General features: G+C 40.7%; 1 protein-coding gene and 1 pseudogene across 2 annotated transcripts in view; one reads left to right on the forward strand and one right to left on the reverse strand.

Annotated features, from left to right (window-relative positions):
• Positions 1 to 21,815, reverse strand: part of MAOB (monoamine oxidase B) — a 107,242-nt gene that overhangs the window by 67,864 nt on the left and 17,563 nt on the right. The window lies entirely within an intron of this gene.
• Positions 3,599 to 5,547, forward strand: LOC113611985 (non-histone chromosomal protein HMG-14 pseudogene; annotated as a pseudogene).

Consider the following 21,815-nt stretch of genomic DNA (forward strand, 5'->3'; position numbering starts at 1 on the left):
TATCTTTAAATAGGGCAATACGAGAATATGTTGTTAGAAATACCTCACAACTTGTCTCACTCATACTTGTTGGATATCAACTGACAAAAACTGATTTGAAAAATAATTGACGCAAATACCAATGGCTTAAGAAAGTCCCTGCAAGTTTAGGAGGAGGGAATTTTAGGAAACTGAAGAAGAAACTGAGGAGTTGGAGTCTGGCCCGGAGCTGATTAAGATTGTTAAGATGTATAAACAACAAGGTCCTACTGTATAGCACAGAGAACTATATTCAATATCCTATGATAAACCATAATGGAAAAGAATATTAAAAAAAGAATGTATATATATGTATAACGGAATCACTTTGCTGGACAGCAGAAATTAACATAACATTGCAAATCAACAAAACATTCTAAATCAACTATACTTCAATAAAACTTTTTTTATAAATAAAATAAGATTGTTAAGATCTCAAGGGATTCCTTAGTGATGACTGGCAAAAGGACTAATGGTTTGATTAATCAAAGAATAAGCAAACAACGAAGTATCCAGAAGTGCCCCAGCTTACAACAGGGTTGTTTCCCAAGAGTTCATGTTTATGTCAGTCATTTGGAACTCTTTTTTAAAATAAATTTATCTATTTGTTTATTTTTGGCTGAGTTGGGTCTTTGTTGCTGGGCGAGGGCTTTCTCTAGTTGTGGCGAGCGGGGGCCACTCTTCGTTGCGGTGCGCAGGCTTCTCATTGCAGTGGCTTCTCTTGTTGCAGAGCACGGGCTCTGCAGGCGTGCAGGCTTCAGTAGTTATGGCACGTGGGCTCAGCAGTTGTGGCTTGCGGGCTCCAGAGCGCAGGCTCAGTAGTTGTGGCGCACGGGCTTAGTTGCTCCGTGGGATCTTCCCGGACCAGGGCTCGAACCCCTGTCCCCTGCATTGGCAGGGGGATTCTTAACCACTGCGCCACCAGGGAAGCCCCCTTTGGAACTTTTAACACATTTTGCCATAGAACAAAAATATGAGAGATGGTACATTCTCTGGGAAGTCTGGGAATTTTAAAATGCAATACTATTGTGAAAAAAAAAATCATAAAGTAGCAGAATTACATTTGCCCTAAGAACACTAGACAGTGTAATTGGCACAGTTGAAACAGGCAATCATTTCCTGACACAATGCAATAACAGCTAAAAAAAAAAAACCCCACAGTAATAGCAGCCACCGTCATAAAGCATTGAGGATTGCTTTGCTGTGTGAAGAAACAGCATTTCATACATAATGCTCACCGGATTTTCACCACAGTGCTGAGAGGTATTATTATCCTCATTTTAAAAAGAAAAAATGGAGGTTTGGAGACATTCACTGACTTGCCATAGATTATACAATTAGTAAATGGCAGGGTCAGGGTTCAGCCCCAAACCTGAACTCTTAGCCACCACCCACGGACCAAAAAGGAAAAATTTTAAATGCAGTAATCTATACACTGATTGATGCAAAGTGTTTTTTTTGTTTGTTTGTTTTTTTGGGGTTTTTTTTGGGGGGGTACGCGGGCCTCTCACTGTTGTGGCCTCTCCCGCCGCGGAGCAACAGGCTCCGGACGCGCAGGCCCAGCGGCCATGGCTCACAGCACAGCCGCTCCGCGGCACGTGGGATCCCCCCGGACCGGGGCACGAACCCGTGTCCCCTGCATCGGCAGGCGGACTCCCAACCACTGCGCCACCAGGGAAGCCCTGCGAAGTGTTTTAAAACATTCTGCTCTCCATCTAAATAGAAGAATCTTAAAATATCAGTTTTTCTCTTAAACAGATATTTAATTTTTGCAACTAATTTAGAAACAAGCATATAATGACTTCCTACTTTTAAAGAGCTAATTAAACTTGAGTTTAACATGCAGGATCATTTCACAATGATCATTTGGCAACTTCAGAGGCAGCCCCTATGTGTCCCTGACAGGCCCTTGATAAGATCATCTCATTTGTTACCTCTAAATGGTGCAGGATCCGTAGTATTTTGGCTCAGGGAGTCTCCTTCGGATGGATAAGCAAAGCATGGCGCACCTTACTAATGGTAGACTGAAGCCTAATGCCATGAAATGATCAAAATATTTCATCTCCCTTCCCAGGTAATTCACTTGGGAAATGTTTCATCAAAGTGATGACTATTTCAATTAAATTATTTGGATACTTCAATTTGGATTAGACACTCAAGTTATTTAAAATACCTAAACATCAGTGGTTTGCAGCTTTAACATTCTGTGCTTCCAGTTTTGTGCCACGGAAAAGGGCCGAAGAGTAACATACTGTAGGAGACTGAAAAGTACACAGTGCAGGTAACAAAGGGGCCTCTTCTTGCTTTGTCGATATGTCTCATGTCCTTCCTATCAAAACCTGATCTTTAACAGAATTTGTCAGCATTTTCAAATGCAAAGTTAATTGTTTTGAAAACGTTATGAAACATCAGTACTTCAATATTACATAAAGACTTTTTCTCAGTTTAAAGTTACCAAAAAAAAGTACCGTGTTAACCGAAACTGAGAAAAAAAATTCACTGTACCTCAAAGCATCTCTACCCTTATAACAGTGGTAAACCACATAAGCACTCCCTCAGAAAGGATAAAAGCCAAAAGTATGCAAACAGCCCTCATCACCTCTGTCACTTCTGACAATCAAATGGTTTTATGAGAAAATTCTAGAAACAACCAAGTGACCTTCTGATCATGATGTCTCTACAGAGAATGCCTTTTCAGTTATTTAACACAAACATGCACACACAAACAAAAGGGTCTGGGGTAAAAAGAAAAATATCACCAATGTGAGATTAAATTCATTAAAGGAGAGCGGCATTTGTAGGTAGAATTCAGACATTGATTGTTGAACTCTTCAACACAGAGTAGAGGCAGGTAAAGATATCACTGAAAACAGGAACATTTTATTCCAAATGTTTTACATATAAGAATTTATCCTCCTAACAACTCTATGAAGTGGGCAGATGTAAAAAGAGAAGCACAGAGAGGCCAAGTAATATACCCAAGGTCACACAGCTGGCCAATGGCAGAGCCAGTATTCAAATCCAGACAATCTGACTCCAGATAACAAACATGGCCAGCAGCCTTTACTAAAGGGTGAAACACTGAACGCCTTCCATAGAACATCACGAACCACATAAACATCAGGGTCACTGCTAGCACATTCCATACCTTTGTGTAAATGACAAGAAGGTGTTACAGGGAAGAACAAAATCTGACTGCATGCTGGATCTGTTTCTTTTACTTTAACCTTTGCTTCCCATTGCTTTTGTTCACTAAAAGGATACTGTCTATACATAATGGCCTGCCTCAGGGAACCCTGCCCCTCTCTGTGAATGTTAAACCAAAGTGCCTTTGTTCAAGGAAACATCCTGACCCTGTCCACCTGTGAATGGCTGCAAGAAAGAAGAAATTAACACATTCCCTCCCTGAGGTTGGCCATTCCAGGTGATATTTGCAAATGGCCTTTTAACCTTACTTCCTCACCTCCTCCCCCTCTTTGTTCTATAAGAGAAACTGGCATCCAGACCCCATAAGATGGTTCTTTTGTGACACTAGTCTGCCATCTTCTTGGTTTGCTGGCTTTCTGAATAAAGTCGCTATTCCTTTGCCTCAACACCTTGTCTCCCGATTTACTGGCCAGTTGAGCGGTGAGCAGAGCGAGCTTGGACGCCGTAACAAAGGCACACACTCATGGCAGGTGAATTTCAAAAAGGCATCCTTTCTTTGGGTGAATGCAGCTCACATCGGTGCTTGGCTAGCAGTGTGGGCTGGATTACAACCCCTCTTTCATGGCATCAGCCTGAAGTTTATGCCGTGGCCTTGAAACTCAGAAAACTTATTTCCTGAATGATAAGAATTTAATTATCTAGTCTGTGTCCTCGATGCTAGTACACAGTTGGCACTTACATGTTTGTTGAATGTATTCATTTAATACCCTGCAGCAAAGATGACATTTAATTACTTAGTCAAGAAATAAACAAATGGCTGAAATGGTGTCTATATAAACATAATACATTTAATATAGTATAGGAAACTAAAATATTGACACACGTTGAAACTGATTTCTTCTCGTCACACCGGAAATGGTAAAGGGATACCCTTGAATTTTTCGAAGAAAAAGAGCTGGAAAGAAAGCCAGCTAACCAATTATAATAACCACCTTATATTTGTACAGCACTACAGTTTCCAATATTCACACACATTAAGTTCTTAACAATAAGCCTTTGAGGCTCTCACTGTTATTCCTATTTTTCAGATTAGAAAATGGAGTCTGGGAGAGATTCAAGAGCTTGCTCAGCGTTACACAACTAGCGATGGCAGAGCTCGGTCTAAAATCCGGCTCTGTTTTTGTGAACTGTGTGTTCTTCATTAGTCACATTACTTCCTGTAATATACAAGGGCCAATGTTGTTAAAAAAAATTCTCAAAGCATGCCGAGTTTTAAAAATAGAATATTTCTTTATTAACTTTCTTGGAAAGACTATATTGATAAAAACCACCTGGAGTCTGTCAGTGCCCAAAACCCTGGGACCAAGACATTTACAGGGAGATCTGAAGACATTTAGAGCGTCGCAGCGCCCTCTAGGATACCGCCATTGAACTACTCATTAAGAGGTGCTTTGGGCCCCGCCCCCTCGCCTGGGTCTGGGGCCCTGCCAGACGGCGGGCGGGTAGGGGCGCCCAGAGCGGGGGCGGGGCTCAGTGGTCGAGTGACGGCCCGCCTCACCTATTCGGGGCCCGGGCCGCGGCGCAGTGGGCCCCGTAGCCAATGGGCGGGGGGGGGGGCCCGGCCGACGGGGAGAGGGAGCTCGCTGCGGGGGGACAAGGGGGGAGGAGGGGGCGGGCTCCCAATCCGGTTCCATCCGGTTCTCCTACCGCCCCCGCCGCGGGTCGCAGCAGCGACCAAGCAGCCTAGCTTCGCGAAGGCTCTCGGCGCGCCGCGGCCCGCAGGCACCCGGCTCGCGCCCGCCCCGCCGCCACGATGCCCAAGAGGAAGGTCAGCTCCGCCGAGGGGGCGGCGAGGGAGGAGCCCAAGAGGAGATCGGCGAGGTTGTCAGCTAAACCGACTCCTGCAAAAGTGGAAACGAAGCCAAAAAAGGCGGCAGGAAAGGATAAATCTTCCGACAAAAAAGTGCAAACAAAAGGGAAAAGGGGGAGCAAAGGGAAAACAGGCTGAAGTGGCTAACCAAGAAACTAAAGAAGACCTGCAGAAAATGGAAAAACTAAAAATGAGGAGAGCCCAGCTTCTGATGAAGCAGGAGAGAAAGAGGCCAAGTCTGATTAATATCACACACCTGGTCCTATCAGTGGTCCCTGTTTCCCTTCTTGTACAATCCAGGGGAATATTTTTATCAACTATTTTGTAAATGCAAGCTTTTTAGTAGCTCTAGAAACATTTTTAAAAAGGAAGGAATCCCACCTCATCCCATTTTTTAAGTGTAAATGGTTTTTTTTAAGAGGTGAAATCATTTGCTGGTTGTTTATTTTTTGGTACAACCAGAAAATAGTGGGATATTGAATATGGGAGGCTTTGATTGTCTTGGGTGTCAGCTTAACATTCCACAGATGGAGGGTAGCTTTTCTATCCTATAATACAAAGCACACTAAATGGCAGTTTGGAGTCAGTTGTGCATTTAATGTCTTAAACACTTTAAATTACTTCTCTTCCCACGTTGTTTTTGGTAGAATTGTTTCCTCAAGCAAACCACTGACCCCTTGGTCTTGGCTCTCCTGGGCAGAATTTTGTGCACTCTGTAACATCTTTGGTCGTGGTAGTCCAGTTCTTCTAGTAACTGTTACTGTGCTGTGAACGATTGACAATTTGAGTATGTAGTGTATGTGATATTAAATTGTGAATTAGTGGGACTTACGATGTAACAGCATATCAATATTTGAAGATATTGGTACTTGATATCCTGTGAAGGAAAATCTGCCCCCAAATTTTAAGCTGGAAAGTCACTGGAATAACTGTTCAGAAAAGAATCACAACTACATGATTTTTTAGGTTTTTGGTACGTATGTTGAGAATTGTGTACAAAGTGAAATGTCTGTGTACAGATCCTCAAAACAACCAATAAAATCTCAATTATGAAAGAAAAAAAAAAGAGGTGCTTTGGCCAAACAGTTCCTCCTCAAGTCCAGGCTAACTCCTCTTTCCTGAGAACGCACCGATCACAACTTTCCTGAAAACTGAAACAACACATGATATAAACCAAACATATCAATGTGTATGTACTATCACTTTGATCACTGAGAAGCAAAGTCTAGAATTACGTTATTCACATCTTGCCCCCAGATATGAAAAAGACTCCAAGCCCTCTTGGAAGCCCTTTGCTCTGTTTTCTCTTAGACAGTCAAAATATACAACACAAAAACAAATGGCAATAGCTTCTAAAATAAAGAAGACCTTTGCTGAAGCCTCAGGCCATGTGATGATTTATGCTCTTGAAAAGGAGAAAAAAAACATCAAGCTTTCATGAGTTGCCATAGAAACCTTTCTCCAGATGCGGCTGCTTCTGAGATACTACAATGAGACTGCCTTCCAAGGCCTTTCAAAATACATTTAAAACCATAAAAACTGTTTCATCACGCTTTACATGTAAATTATTGCATTTCCCTAAAATGTCAGCAATCATAATGAGCCTCGTTTCATAGCCAAGCTCTTGTCTTTTTTTTTGTCGTGTGAAAGGAATGGGTTCTCTTTCGTGTATTATAATCATGGTAGACAAAATTTGTTTCTGCTTGACCTCAGTATGGTCTCCCATGAAAAAAGGAGACAAACCCAGGGCTTCCCTGGTGGCGCAGTGGTTGAGACTCCGCCTGCCGATGCAGGGGACACGGGTTCATGCCCTGGTCCGAGAAGATCCCACGTGCCGCGGAGCGGCTGGGCCCGTGAGCCATGGCCGCTGAGCCTACGCGTCCGGCACAACAGTGAGAGGCCCGCGTACCGCAAAAAAAAAAAAGGAGGCAAACCCAGAAATTACAGCCTTGTCTTTCCCAAATTTGTGTGTTATAGTCTTCATTTTAAAAATTGTTATATAAAACTAATCGTTTAATTCACCTTTTGGAAATTCAATGGAATATATATAAATAAACACACACTCCTTTAAGAATACTGTTTTTTAAGTATCGAAAATAATCATATGATGCCACGATAGTTTCCTTGACTGTGATTTAAGGGTGAAATATCTCTGCCCTCCTATGAATCACCAACATGATTTTTATTTTTTTTTTATTTATTTATTTTACCAACATGATTTTTAGAATCACAAACATCTTTAAGGTAGAATATAAAATAGGAGAGATCCATTCCCCCTTTGGCTCACCCACTCCCTAGATCTTAGTCTCTGAAAGAGCTGGGTGTTACAAATGCCCAGAAGAGGGTCACAGGCCTGCTGTAGAATACTTTGAACACTTCTTCATTTCAACATCTCCTTTCACCAAAAATGAGATGATTAATTTGGAATTCTAGAAGAACAGAATAAAATGTGGACATTGCCAAGGAAAAGAAATCTGGATGAGATGTGACAAGTAACTGGAAGAAATGAAGTTACAAAGCAGTCATTTGGGAGCCTAGTTTGGAGCCTGGCCCAGGAGTTTTACTTTGCTGCTGAAACACCCTTGTGAGCCAAAGACCAAGGCAGTCAGCGGTGTGCAAGGACCAGAGTAAAAGGAAAACATAGCCTCATTCAAGGACAAGGCAGAACATTGTCATTCTGTAGAAAAGCTCTATGCCAAATAGGTCTAATGGGCTTTATGACCTTGAACGAGTCCCCACCTTTCTGGGCCTCACTTTCCCCATCTGTAAAGTGAATGATTAACCCCCTTTCCATTCTGTGATTAATCTACATGAGACAGGACAACAATTTTAATTAACCTGGAATTTCATTACATAGGTGGTGTCTTCATAACTCCAAAGCATTAGCCCAAAGTCTGCCCCGCGGAGCATGAAATTTGAGTGACATCAATAGGTATTAATAAAAAACATGTGAATTTTGTTATAATAAAGGTATTGTGATAAAAACAAAACAAAAAACCAAAAAAAACACGTGATTTTTGTGCTTGTTGTACGACAAGAAAATAGAGATGCAAACAAAGCTGGTTAAGGATAGGCATGCTAAGGTAATTAAGAGGCAGGAGGTCCCAATGTCTGTGGCTTCCTTTGAAATGCATCAAAAAAAGAGGTATTGACAGATAAAGAGAGGGATGGATAGATGGATAATACGGAACAAAGCAAATATAGCAAAAATGTTAACTGTACAATCTAGTTGGTAGGTATATGAGTGTATAATTCCTTGAAAATTCTCACAATAAAAAATTCTGGAAAAAAAAAGTTAAATCGGGTGGTCAAAAGGTACAAACTTCCAGTTATAAAATAAATAAGTCATGGGGATGTAATGTACAACATGGTGACCATAGTTAATCAGACTGTATTGTATATCTGAAAGTTGCTAAGAGAGTAGACCTTAAAAATTCTCATCCAAAGAAAAAAAATTTTTGTAACTATGTGTGGTGATGTATGTTAACTAGACATATTGTGGTGATCATTTCACAGTATATACAAATATTGAATCTTTATGTTGTACACCTAAAGCTAATATGTCAATTATATATCAATTTTTTTAAATGGCTATAAAATCAAAATTATGAAGATGATTATTTGAAATAATAGGTGGGTTTTCTTAGATTATACATATTTTTAATGGCAAAATACTTAAGGTTTGCCCAACTTAAAGATGAATGGGGCCTCCCTGGTGGCACAGTGGTTAAGAATCTGCCTGCCAATGCAGGGGACACAGGTTCGAGCCCTGGTCCGGGAAGATCCCACATGCCGTGGAGCAACTAAGTCTGTGCACCACTACTACTGAAGCCCACGCGCCACAACTACTGAAGCCCGTGCACCACAACTACTGAAGCTCACGCACCTAGAGCCTGTGCTCCACAACAAGAGAAGCCACTGCAATGAGAAGCCCGTGCACTGCAACGAAGAGGAGCCCCCGCTCGCCGCAACTAGAAAAAGCCCATGCAGCAACAAAGACCCAACACAGCCAAAAAAAAAAAAAAAAAGATGAATGAAGCATTGTTTAAGTACAAATGTTTGCTGACATTTTCTGTATCAACAATGGTTGTTAGTAATATGTTACCAAGCTGCCGTAAAATAAAATAAAAATAAACACACACACAAAAAGTTAAACTGGTTTCTATCCAGCTGGACGTATTGCATACCTCCATCAGGAGTTACTATATACTATTTACATCATTTCTTAGTCTCTATAACTTATTGGGGGACAGGAGATGGAAGTGATTTTCTCAAGGGCAGAAATGTCTCCTTACATATTTTGGGGAATACTACCTAAAGCAACTGGTCCATTTGGTCAATTTGTAGCCATTGTGGCTACAACTGGTGGTGGGTTGGTCACAGAATCCCCTCTCAAAAAAAAACCCTCCTCTCTTCCTCCCTACAAATCAAACATTCTCAACCACACTACTGTCCTTAAGCTGCACGTTATCAAGGAGTTGATATTCAAGCCTAACGTGCTTCTAGAAAAGAATGAAGCCTAACAGGCAAGGCACCACAGGGGTGGGAAGAGGGTGACTGTAATATACATATTTGGAAAGGGAGCTTCCTGGGAAGGCTGGAAGTGTACTTAGTTCCACCAAGTGAAAAATGGTGAAACAACAGTGTAAGAAACTAGAAGTTTCCCTCTTTCTTCTTCTTTCAAGATATGCAGTGCTGCAGGAAGGCCCATGGGCTACCAGTTTAGAACCTCTGCTCTAAGCTATCTGGACCTCATCTCATTAACAGGGATACGGCTTCAGCAGAGGTCACCATTTTCTTGGGTTCTTACTGATTCGTCAGCTCCTTGCATGGCTTCAAAGATGGCAGCTCTTCCTGTTCCAAAGCAGGGCTCTTCATCAAACCAGTAAGGAAATTCCTAGTTTTCATTATATTTACAATGTAGGGATAACTGACAAACCTGAAACTAATGAATGATCATATCCTATCCATTTTCCCAGGTTTTTTTCTGACTCGTAACTTGGGCCCAGTCATTTGCCCGGGAGTCTGTGTCTGAAACCTGGAATTTATCCTTGAGTTTTCCTGATCCCTTGTCCCATCTTACCCTTAATGCCCTAAAGATCCAGCGTGACTTCACCTCTGCCAACTTTTCTAGCTTTATCCTTCTGCTCCCCACTCTGTACCTTATACTCTAGCAATATTGAATCCCCTCCCCCTGTGGTTCTTTCCATATCCCACACTGTTTAGTGTTTCCAGGCCTTTGTTCTCCTGGGAAAATTTCACTTCATACCATCTCATCCCCCCAAATATAGCTCAGGCTCTAGACAATTTGCCCTACCCAACTGTCTCCCCCAAGGTGTGTTATGAGCCCTGAGTCACAGTTACCATAGCAATGAATAATTTACCCCTTATTAGAGCACCTACAGTAAGAATGAGGAGACCAGGGCTTCCCTGGTGGCGCAGTGGTTGAGAGTCCGCCTGCCAATGCAGGGGACACGGGTTCGTGCCCCGGTCTGGGAAGATCCCACATGCCGCAGAGCGGCTGGGCCCGTGAGCCATGGCCACTGAGCCTGCGCGTCCGGAGCCTGTGCTTCGCAACGGGAGAGGCCACAGCAGTGAGAGGCCCGCGTACCGCAAAAAAAAAAAAAAAAAAGAAATGAGGAGAATGTGGTGGGCCTGGAGAAGGTAGGCTGAGGCAGAATTTGCATCTAAATCCCCAAGAATATTTTGGGAGCTCTATAATTTTAAACTTTTCACTCAAATTATTTTTGGAAAGAGGCTTTTCCTGTTATTTCATACCAACTGTTTGGAGATAGGGTGAAAGCTCTCCATGTCTGGCCAAAAGCCACCTTGTGGTTTGATAAAAGGCTTCCGGAAAGCCAAAACAAGCTGTCAATGTTTGTGCAGACAGGGCCTCAAATGGAACTCAGATGAAGTTACTTGTATGTTCATTAGGTTCAATTCTTTTTAGGGAAAATTATACTCTCAGAAAGAGTAAAAAAGGATCACTCTAAATCTCAGTGAGAGGTCCTGGACTCAGTTGTTAGGTTAATATCAGAAGAGGACCTGCCACACAAAAATGAACGCTAGTGCCAAAATGTATAGAAAAACAGAATATCTGTTGCTGTCTGGGCAAATTATCTCAGGGGTATCTGTAGCTGGGATCCAGTTTCCTCATTCACTTTAGGACATCTACTCAGTTACCCCAAATCAAAAACAAATTGAGATGCTTTTAGTCAGAATATCTAGATTTCATTCTGAGCAGTGGGCCCCAACCCTTACCAATCCAATTGTCTTAATTAATTCCTTGTGTGAAATTGGCTTTGTATCACTTCAAAAAGGAAACATTCATCTTTCTGAAAAATTAGACATCTCTCATATTCAGGGTCTACCATTGGTTAGGTGATGAAATTTATCCCCTCCTTTAAACCTCAAGTTCCTGACCTGTAAAAGAGTGGAAGTATTTACTCCCTACCTTACCAAGTAGTTGTGAAAAGAAATTGAGGCAAAATATATAAGGCTCTTAGAACATTGCCTGTTGCATGGTATATACTCAACAAATATCTGTTCAATGAACAGATCCAACATCTTAGGAAGTATTTGGCTTTGAAATTGGAAGAATGGGGTTCTGACCCCACTTTGCCTCTTAGGCACTGTGGAATCTTGGGCAAATAACTTCTGAACTCCTCCTAATTCCAATCTGTAAAACAGGGATGTACCTTGCAGGCAGAGTTGAAACAAAGATTATGTGTGCAAAATTACTTGCATATATTGGGCCTGCTGTTGTCATATAGTGATAGGCAGGCTGGGCCTGCCAGGGAATTAATCATGCCTCTGCTTCCTTAAGTTCCACCTCCCCACAAATACTTATTGGCAACTCAAGCCTTTTTATAGCATGTCTCATCAACCTTTGATTCAGTATAGATGATTTATCTATAGACCCATGTCTTACAATATTGGCATAACATCCCAGGTTTTATTATTTCTTCAAACTGTGCATCACACAAAAAATGACTGGGTCTTAAACCACCTTCTTTTTAACCTATAACAAAACAAATGGATAAATTGTATCATAGATTGGACAAATGCCCACTGACCATAGCAGAAGAGGTAAAGCAATTTTTTCTCTGTTGATAACATTTTTATCATGGACTTGGAGCAATCTAAGCAGTTATCTTTTTTTTTTTTTTTGCGGTACGCGGGCCTCTCACTGTTGTGGTCTCTCCCGTTGCGGAGCACAGGCTCCGGACGCGCAGGCTCAGCGGCCATGGCTCACAGGCCCAGCCGCTCCGCGGCATGTGGGATCTTCCCAGACCGGGGCACGAACCCGTGTCCCCTGCATCGGCAGGCGGACTCTCAACCACTGCGCCACCAGGGAAGCCCAGCAGTTAGCTTTTGATTAATCATCCTCGGGGAGAATATTTTAATATCTCTTTTCTAAAATTAAGACTATTATATTTGACAGATACCTTCACGCAATTAAATGAATAATGTTTTTGAACCGTAGTATGTAATTTCCCACTGCCCAAAATGGCTATTTCATGCCTTTTCTTCTTCAACTTCCATGACACCACCTCCCCTGCCCCCAGCCCTCTTCGACTGATGACTCTGCTTCATTTTTTATTGAGAAAATAAAAATATCATCTTTCCATAATAAATCCAGCTATATACCTTCACCTGTGCCTGCATGTGCTGCTTTCTCTACGTCTTATGACTTAAGTGAAGTGGCTTCTTTAAGGAAGTCAACCCTCGCCACTCTCTTGGGATCCTATTCCCCCCCAGGGCTTTGATCCTCTAATCATATACCTTCTTTCCTGCATCATCAATTTCTCCCTCTCTCCTGGATCACTGTCATCGACACACAAACCTGCTCTGCTATCTCTCATCTTCAAAAAACCTAACTGCCCCAATATCTCCTTTTAGCTGCAACCCCTTCCCTCTGCATCTCTTCATAATACTTCTTCAAAGAGTTATCTTCTACCCATTGCCTCTATTTCTCCACTTCACTTCAGTCAGGCTTTCATCCCTACCATTCCACCTAGACTACTCTTGTCAAGGATGTCAGTGATTTTCATATTGCAAACCCAGTGGTCCAGTCTGGGTCCTTAGATTAATTGTTCTCTTAGCAGCTTCTCCTCTTGTCCTCCTTCTTATTCTCTCTCTCTCTCTTTACAATGTCTGTAGGATCTGCCTTAATGTCTCTTTTCTTGGCCGCGCCGTGCAGCTTGTGGGATCTCAGTTCCCCAACCAGGGATCGAACCTGGGCCAAGGCAGTGAAAGCCGAGAATCCTAACCATTAGGCCACCGGGGAACTCCCTTGTCCTCCTTCTTGACCCACTGTCTTCACTTGTTTCTGGGCCACACACTTCCTTGGGTTTCTTCCTCTCTAACTCTGCTTCTTCTCAGACTCCTTTGCTGGATTTTCTCCTCTTCCCAGCTTTTAAATGTTGGAGAGCCCCAAGACTCAGTTCTTGGATCTCTCTCTTTTTTTTTTAATCATTCTTGGGTGATCTCACTCAATCTTATAGACTTGAAGCTTCAATCTTGATATAGAAATTGCCTACTTAATTGTGCCTTCAGCTATTTAATAATCATCTCAAACTTAACATATCTCAAACAGAGGTCTTGAGTCCCCTCCACCAAACCAGTTCTTCTGCAGTCTTTTCCACCTCAGTAATGGTACCACACTTCACCCAGTTGTTCAGGCCCAAATCCAGGAATTATCCTTGTTCTTTTTTCCCCCTGGCCACTCCACCCTCCAATCAATACATCAGTAAGTCAACTCTACCTGAATACAACCATTTCTTAGAACCCATACTGCTACTACCTTGGTCTAAGATGAAAGCATCTCTCCTTTGGACTATTGCAATAGCCTTGCAACTGCAACTGCTTCCACTCTTACTTCTCTGTTTTCAATTTACATAGGGTAGAATATCCTTTAAAGCAAAATCAAATTCAAGACATTTCCCTGTTTCAAATCTTCCAACGACTTACATTGCAAAGAGGTAATCCCACCTCATTACTTAACTTACAGGGCCACATATGAATTCACTCTTGCCTACGTATCTTGCCTTAGTACCCATTTCATCCCACTCCAGCCATGCTGATTTTCCTTCTCTTCCTTGAACACTTCAAAGTTGTTCCCACCATAGGGGCTTTGCATCAATTGTTCCCATCTCCCGTAATACCCTTTTTCCCTGATATTTACATGTTCAACATCTCTGATCTCAGCTTATACCTCACCTCTAAGGAAGAGGTATTCCCTGACTCTGCTCCATCACACCATCTATTTTATTTTTCATGGATTACTTGCCACTGGTAGTACTTTGTATGTATGTATGTAGGTAGGTATTTATTTGGTTGATTTATTGGTTATTTACTGTGTGATCCTCCTCACTAGATTATAAGCTCTGTGAGGGCAGGGTCTTAGTTGTTTTGTTTCCTACTTTATTCCCAGAACCTGGGAGAATATCTGACATGTAGACAGCCTCAATAAATATTTGTTGCTGGCATGAAACAACTCAGACAAGTCAACTAGTTCAGCTGCAAAGAATGAACAGGGGCTCATTTTGCAAAGAACTTACTCTAGTGGGTTCATCAGAATGCATATCTACTCAAAATCTGATGTATCACAAAACTTATTTTAATGTCAGTGTGACCATTTGATCACAAGTGCCCTTTAAAATTTTCAACCCCAACTTTTCTGTTCCAAATATCTTTTTAATTACAAACTTATTCCAAAAAATTTGCAAGGAAAAAAGTGTCAACATAGAAATGGAGTCTTCCACCTGGAGAAGGATTCATACAGGTCTCCAAATATCAACAGTACAATGTCAGCTCCACAACCTGCCTGCCTCACATCTAAAGGCTACAGAGTTTCCTTTAATCAATAACATAGTCTGGGCACCCATCAGAAAACTAAACTATTTCCTCAGCCGAAGATCACTTGAGCATCTGATATTTTAAAAAGGTATTTTAAAGGCTTTGTTAATTATGAATTCCTCTGGGGCATTTAAATCTTAAGCCTGCACCATTAGGTTGTGGAACAGAAAGGTACCTGGTCTATGTTGTACCAGCTACTTACAGAAGTTTCTTATACATTAAATGTGTTTTAATATTATGCTCTAGCTGAAATTGTGTGTGTGTGTGTGTGTGTGTGTGTGTGTGTTTAACTACCTTAAACAAACTCTGTACTCGCAAGCTTTGGGCATAGCACCAAGTTGTAATACCAATCTGCATTCCAAGTTGAAAGGTGAAACCACCTCTCATTAGAGGTGGCTTCCATCTTGTTAAAAGGAGGTGTAATCCAGACCTAGGGGTCCTCTGATCCTTGACAAATTCCTCCTAGACAACGGAGCAAATGGAACTGAAAATGCCAATGTCAACACTTACACCCACAATTGCAAATATACATTTAACAGCCTTTAGTAACAAAATTCTCAATCTAGAAAGTTATGCTGTGATGTTCTGTTCTTCTGTGCCCCCTTGTCCAGCTGAATTTCTGTTTGATTCAATGAGTCTATTTCTGGGGCTCCTCTACTCTGTGTATATCCTTGTGTGGGTCTCCATGTACGTTCTTAGCTTAGTCTTACTATGTCCATCTGTATCTCACACTTCCCCAGTTCCTTCTGTCTCTCATGACTGACCCAACTACAAAGCCAATAGTTATCTATTCTCCCATCTGTTGACCTTGGCTGGAAATACATAAGTGATTTGGGAGTCATCTTAGCACAGGTGAAGTTTGAAACTGCTACGTTCCCCTGGGGGTTTGTAAAAGTGGCAGAATCACAATACAAGTTTTGCATAGAATAATACCACAAGGAAAACATGTTCAAGGAAGTCTACTTATTGGACTAAACCATTTTAATTGCAGTATCAGAATCATCCCATGGCTTTTGGCCAGACACCTGGGTGTGAAATCTGTACATTGGAAGGGGTCGAGAAGCTCACAGAAGACTACCTGCATTAGAAGGGCATAATCGTTCTCAAAGAGCATTTAAACATCTTGGTTAAAGTTTTTAACTGTAACCAAGAAACATATATGTAAATACTGGTTTATTCAAAAAGAAGAATAGATTCCACCCCAGATTCTAACCACAAATGAAGAAAAAAAAGAAATAAAAATAGCCCTCCCAGAAAATGTAATTGACTAATACACACAAGAAAAATGTTCAACTTTCTAGTAATTAAAAACAACCATTTTCACCTCTCAATTTGAGAAACTGAGAAATACCATTTTCACTTGCAATCTGAGAAAGATTGTAAAAAAAGGATGATATTAAAGGCTGTCAACAATGTGATGAAACAAAGCTGGCTAGAATAGTAATTGGTAAAACATTTGAGAGAAGCAATTTGGCAGTATCTGTCAAAAACTTTAAAGTATCCATATCTTTAAATCGGAAATTATTACTTTATGATTCAATTCCAAGAAATAATATCAAATGTGGAAAAAATATCATTCCTAAAGATCTTTAGTGCAGTGTCGTTTATAATAACAGTGCACACACATAATACATAATGTCCAATAATCTGGTATCAGTTAAGTAAGCTATGGTAAGCTTATTTGATATTAAATTGTGTTCATAAAGACTGTAATAATGTGGAAAATGCTTATGTTTTAATATCAGGTGAAAAGATATAAAATTGTGTTTGTTCTATGACTATAAATATAAATGTGTGACACACACACACAGAGAAAACAAACAAATGCATGAAAAAAGGTTGAAATAAAATATACCCAAATGTCAAGAGTGGTTGTCTTTGGATGATAAGACTTGAAAATAAACTTATGAAAATAATTCATCCAGAATTAGTAAAAAAAAATTATTAGTTGTGATGAGTAGTTTCATTTACTGGGCTATTTCCAGGATTCATTGTATAAATGATTGACTTTTTGTTATAAATTTATACTTTTTAGAGACCTAAAATTAAGCACTTAGAGTTACATAATTGCAAAACTTCTCTGTAAATCAGTCTATCTGCCTTTATATTGTCACTAACCTTCCCTATTTCAGAAAAAAATTGTATGCAAGTAAATTGACAAAAGTGCTTTCCCAAAGCTGTATATCAAATCTAATAAAAATAAACTCAACTACTTGAAATTTTATGAAATTTACTTCAATTACAACCTAATGATGACAGTGGGGAAAAGAGCGAAGGATGTACATTATTTTTTCAAGGCTCAGGAGCTGTTTCCCTTAATTGCTTTTTCTTTGAACACCACCAATACATCTTTATTAGATTACCCTGTAAATTTTGGAACTTAATGACATTGTTTATATTGTGCTTTCTAAACTGACGAATACAATGCAATTATCGCTCACCCATTAAGGGATTGAATTTGGCATCAAGATCTGTATTCCAGGCTCACAGGCCAACTAAAATGCCCCAACGTTCATAGGAAAATTGCTACTAAGGAAAATACTTATTATATGTTAAATATAATACTTAAATATACACATAAATATATTCATGTAAATATACACATTTTATATATAAGCATATACTTAAATACACCAGTAAGTATTTTCTTTGGTCAGGGTTTTTCTGTGAATGTTGGGGCATTTTGCCCCAAGGATCTATCTCTTCCAGTCCCAACCATCTGGGAAAAGCATACGGGAGAAGCAGGCAGCTTAGCTGGTCAAGCCCCTCCTGTCTCCTTCCAGTTTCCTGGACTAATACAGTCAACTTCTCTTCCCAGAAGGCAACACAAAATACCATCTTTCTAGGTGCATCCACTACGTGGTACCCAGAAAATCACTGGAGATGACATTTTAAAATCTTAGGTATAGAGAACAGACCTGTGGTTGCCAAGGGGGGTAGGGGAGGGATGGATTGGGAGTTTGGGATTAGCAGAGGCAAACTATTATACATAGAATGGATAAACAACAAGGTCCTACCGTATATACAGCACAGAGAAATATATTCAATATCCTGTGATAAACCATAATGGAAAAGAATATGAAAAAGAATATATAACTGAATCACTTTGCTGTACAGCAGAAGTTAACACGTTATATATATAATATATATATGTTATATATATTATATATATGTTAAATTATATACATTATAAATTATATATATTATATAAATTTTAAAAAATCTTAGGAAGATGATTCTCAAAAGGTTAAGCATAGAGTTACCATATGACCCAGCGATTCCACTCCTAGGTATCTAACCAAGAGAAATGAAAACATATGTCCACACAGAAATTTGTACATGAATGTTCATAGCAGCACTATCACTATCCACGATAGCCCCAAAGTGGAAACAACCCAAATGTCCATCAACTAATGAAGAGATAAACAAAATGTGGTCTATCCATACAATGAAATATTATTCAGCCATAAAAAGGAATGAAGTATTCATACATGCTACAATGTGGATAAGCCTTGAAAACATTATGCCGAGTGAAAGAAGCCAGACATAAAAGTCATTTATGGTATGATTCCATCTATATGAAATGTTCAGAACAAGCAAATATCTAGAGATAGAAAGTAGATTAGTGGTTGCCAGGGGCTGAGGGTAGGCGGGTAGTGATGGTGGTGGTGGTGATGGGGAATGGAGAATGACTGCAAATGGGTGCAGGGTTTCCTTTTGTGGGGCCAAAAAAACTCAAAAGTTACATTGGGGTCATGATTACACAACCCTGTGAATATATTAAAAACCATTACACTGTACACTGGAAGTGAGTGAATTGTATGGTATGTGAATTGTACATATCAACGAAGCTGTCATTTAAAAACTTTAAGAAGATGAAATTTTAGAACTCGATAAGGTTTACAATTATTATCATTCCTTTTTAAAGTTATGTTGAGGTTTTAATGAAAGATGTTGTAACAGGTGTTGTCCATGCCCCACCCCCCTACGTCCCCTCCTCATTCGTTCCTACTTAAGCCCCTGACTGACTCTGCCTCACAACTCAGTGGGGATAAATGAGGAGTATCCTCCACTGTCTCCCCCGGGGTCCCCAGCAGGATTGAGCTCCAGTCACTCACAGTGGAAACAGGCTTGAAAATTCATCCTTTTTGACTTCCTTACCTCCTCTAGGCTTCCAAACCCCTCTGGGGTTTGCTGGGATCACTTCCCAAATAAATGACTTGCACTCACATTCTGTCTTAGGGTCAGCTTCTAGGGGAACCCAAGCCAAGATACATGCTACCCTTTCTTCCCTTCTCAAACAATAGCCATATCTTGCCCCACTAGAAAGATCTAGAATGATGATAATTGGTCAAGTTATTAAAAGAAAAAACAGAAATAGATTTAGAATTAGATCTTGTTGACTCGGTTTTACAAATAATGCCGAGTTTCCTTCAACTGCCATAATAACTACAGCCCATCTTTACATACCAGGCTGCATGGGAAATGTGGTGGCCTTTGGAGCAGGGGTCTCTGGAGCCACTGTCTTCCCTGGGGTTCCAACCAGAGGATTCTGAGACCTCAGCCTACAGGTGTAGAAGGAGCACCTCCCAGTGCAGTGCTGTGGATGGGGCGACTGCAGCGTGTCCAGTCCATGGAAACAGCAGCAAGGGCTTCAGGGGATCAGAGCAGGGACACTAGAGCTGGCAGAGACTAGCAGATGGAAGGTTCCAGAGTCAGCCAAGTTTTGGTGAGTAGGGAACCCTACTGTCCTCTGGGGTTCAGTTAGCATGATGGCCCTACTCAGAGGGACAGAACAGCAGACGCCATGGAAGCACTGCCACCAAAGTACTGAAAGCTTAAAATTGGAAACTTTCTTGGTACTCCTACATGTTGAATTCTTGCTGAAAAGTTTGGTGGGAATACTCAGGTCGTTTCTGAGAACGATGAACTAATTGTGTTCCTTAGCAAAAACCCACCAACTAACAAACTAAAACCTCATGATGAACAGAATAAATGTATGACTGTTTCATTTTTGGTATTATATTTTCCAAAGTATACCATCCTCCTAGTTTATATATATATTTTTAAATTAATTAATTTATTATTTATTTTTGGCTGCATTGGGTCTTCGTTCCTGCATGAGAGCTTTCTCTAGTTGCGGCGAGTGGGGGCTACTCTTCGTTACTATGCACAGGCTTTTCATTGCGGTGGCTTCTCTTGTTGCGGAGCACGGGCTCTAGGCCCGTGGGAGGGCTTCAGTAGTTGTGGCACACGGGCTTAGCAGTTGTGGAATGAGGGCTCTAGAGCCCAGGCTCAGTAGTTGTGGCGCACGGGCTTAGCTGCTCTGCAGCATGCGAGATCTTCCCAGACCAGGGCTCGAACCCGTGTCCCCTGCATTGGCAGGCGGATTCTTAACCACTGCACCACCAGGGAAGCCCCCTAGTTTATATTTTTAAAGATGGGCCTGTTCTGAAACTCTGGGAACCAAATGCATTTCAGAACTTCGAATTTTTCAGATTTTAGAGTGACAAAACAGTACGTAGGTGTATATTATGTAATAGTCCTAATGACAACTGGGACAACCACTCTGAGATCACCTGCATTATTATGTCTGCAGTAAAACATATGACTAATAGCAAACCAGACACATCAGTTCTGGTCAGCTCTTACTGAAAGCTCCTGAAAATACTTTCAATTTTCAGAGCTCTGGGTGTTTGGGAATTGCAGATAAGGGACTGTGGCCTATATTATGGTAGATTAGAGTCATAGCTGTCATCAAATAAGTGCTGAGCACATGGATGTTGAAAATGGGACAAGAAGACTCAGGGAAAACGAGGACATTCCCTTCATTAAAAATATAATTTTGCCAGCCAACTAGGTGGTTTAATAGTTACTAACCAATCATCAGAAGAGCTAAACAGACATTTCTCCCCAAAAGATATACAGGTGACCAAGAGGCACATGAAAAGATGCTCAACATCGCTAATTATTAGAGAAATGCAAATCAGAACTACAATGAGGTATCACCTCACACCAGTCAGAATGGCCATCATCAAAAAATCTACGAACAATAAATGCTGGAGAGGGTGTGAGTAAAGGGAACCCTCCTACACCGCTGGTGGGAAGGTAAATTGGTATAGCCACTATGGAGAACAGTATGGAGGGTCCTTAAGAAACTAAAAATAGAACTACCGTATGTTCCAGCAATCCCACTCCTGGACACATAAACAGAGAAAACCATGGTTCGAAAGGATACATGCACCCCAATGTTCATTGCAGCACTGTTTACAATAGCCAAGACATGGAAGCAACTTAAATGTCCATCGACAGATGAATTGATAAAGAAGATGTGGTACATGTATAGAATGGAATATTATTTACCCACTAAAAAGAATGAAGTAATGCCATTTGCAGCAACATGGATGGACCTGGAGATTATCATACTAAGTGAAGTCAGACAGAGAAAGACAAACATCATATGATAGCGTTTATGTGAGGAATCTAAAAAAAATGATACAAATGAATTTGTCTATAAAACAGAAACAGACTCACAGACTTAGAGAACGAACTTATAGTTACAGGGGGAAGGATGGGGTGAGGGATAGATTGGGAGTTTGGGACTGACACGTACAGACTGCTATATTTCAAATAGAGAACCAACAAGGACCTACTATCTAGCACAGGGAACTCTGCTCAATATTCTGTAATAACCTAAATGGGAAAAGAACTTGAAAAAGAATAGATACACATATATGTATAACTGGAAAAAAAATGAACCCTGTTACTTGGGGAAAAAATAGTTACTAACCCATCATAATAACTACATTAAAGTAACTCAGAAAAGAGGGATAACACAGAGGGGTCCAAATGAAATTTAAAACCCAAAGTTCTAAATTTGGTTCTCAAAGAAAGGCTTAATTAGCCAATCAATATTTAC

Source organism: Aethalodelphis obliquidens, unplaced genomic scaffold (assembly GCF_003676395.1).
Source record: "Aethalodelphis obliquidens isolate GAN/ISIS:26980383/991018 unplaced genomic scaffold, ASM367639v1 scaffold71, whole genome shotgun sequence".
NCBI classification, from domain to species: domain Eukaryota; kingdom Metazoa; phylum Chordata; class Mammalia; order Artiodactyla; family Delphinidae; genus Aethalodelphis; species Aethalodelphis obliquidens.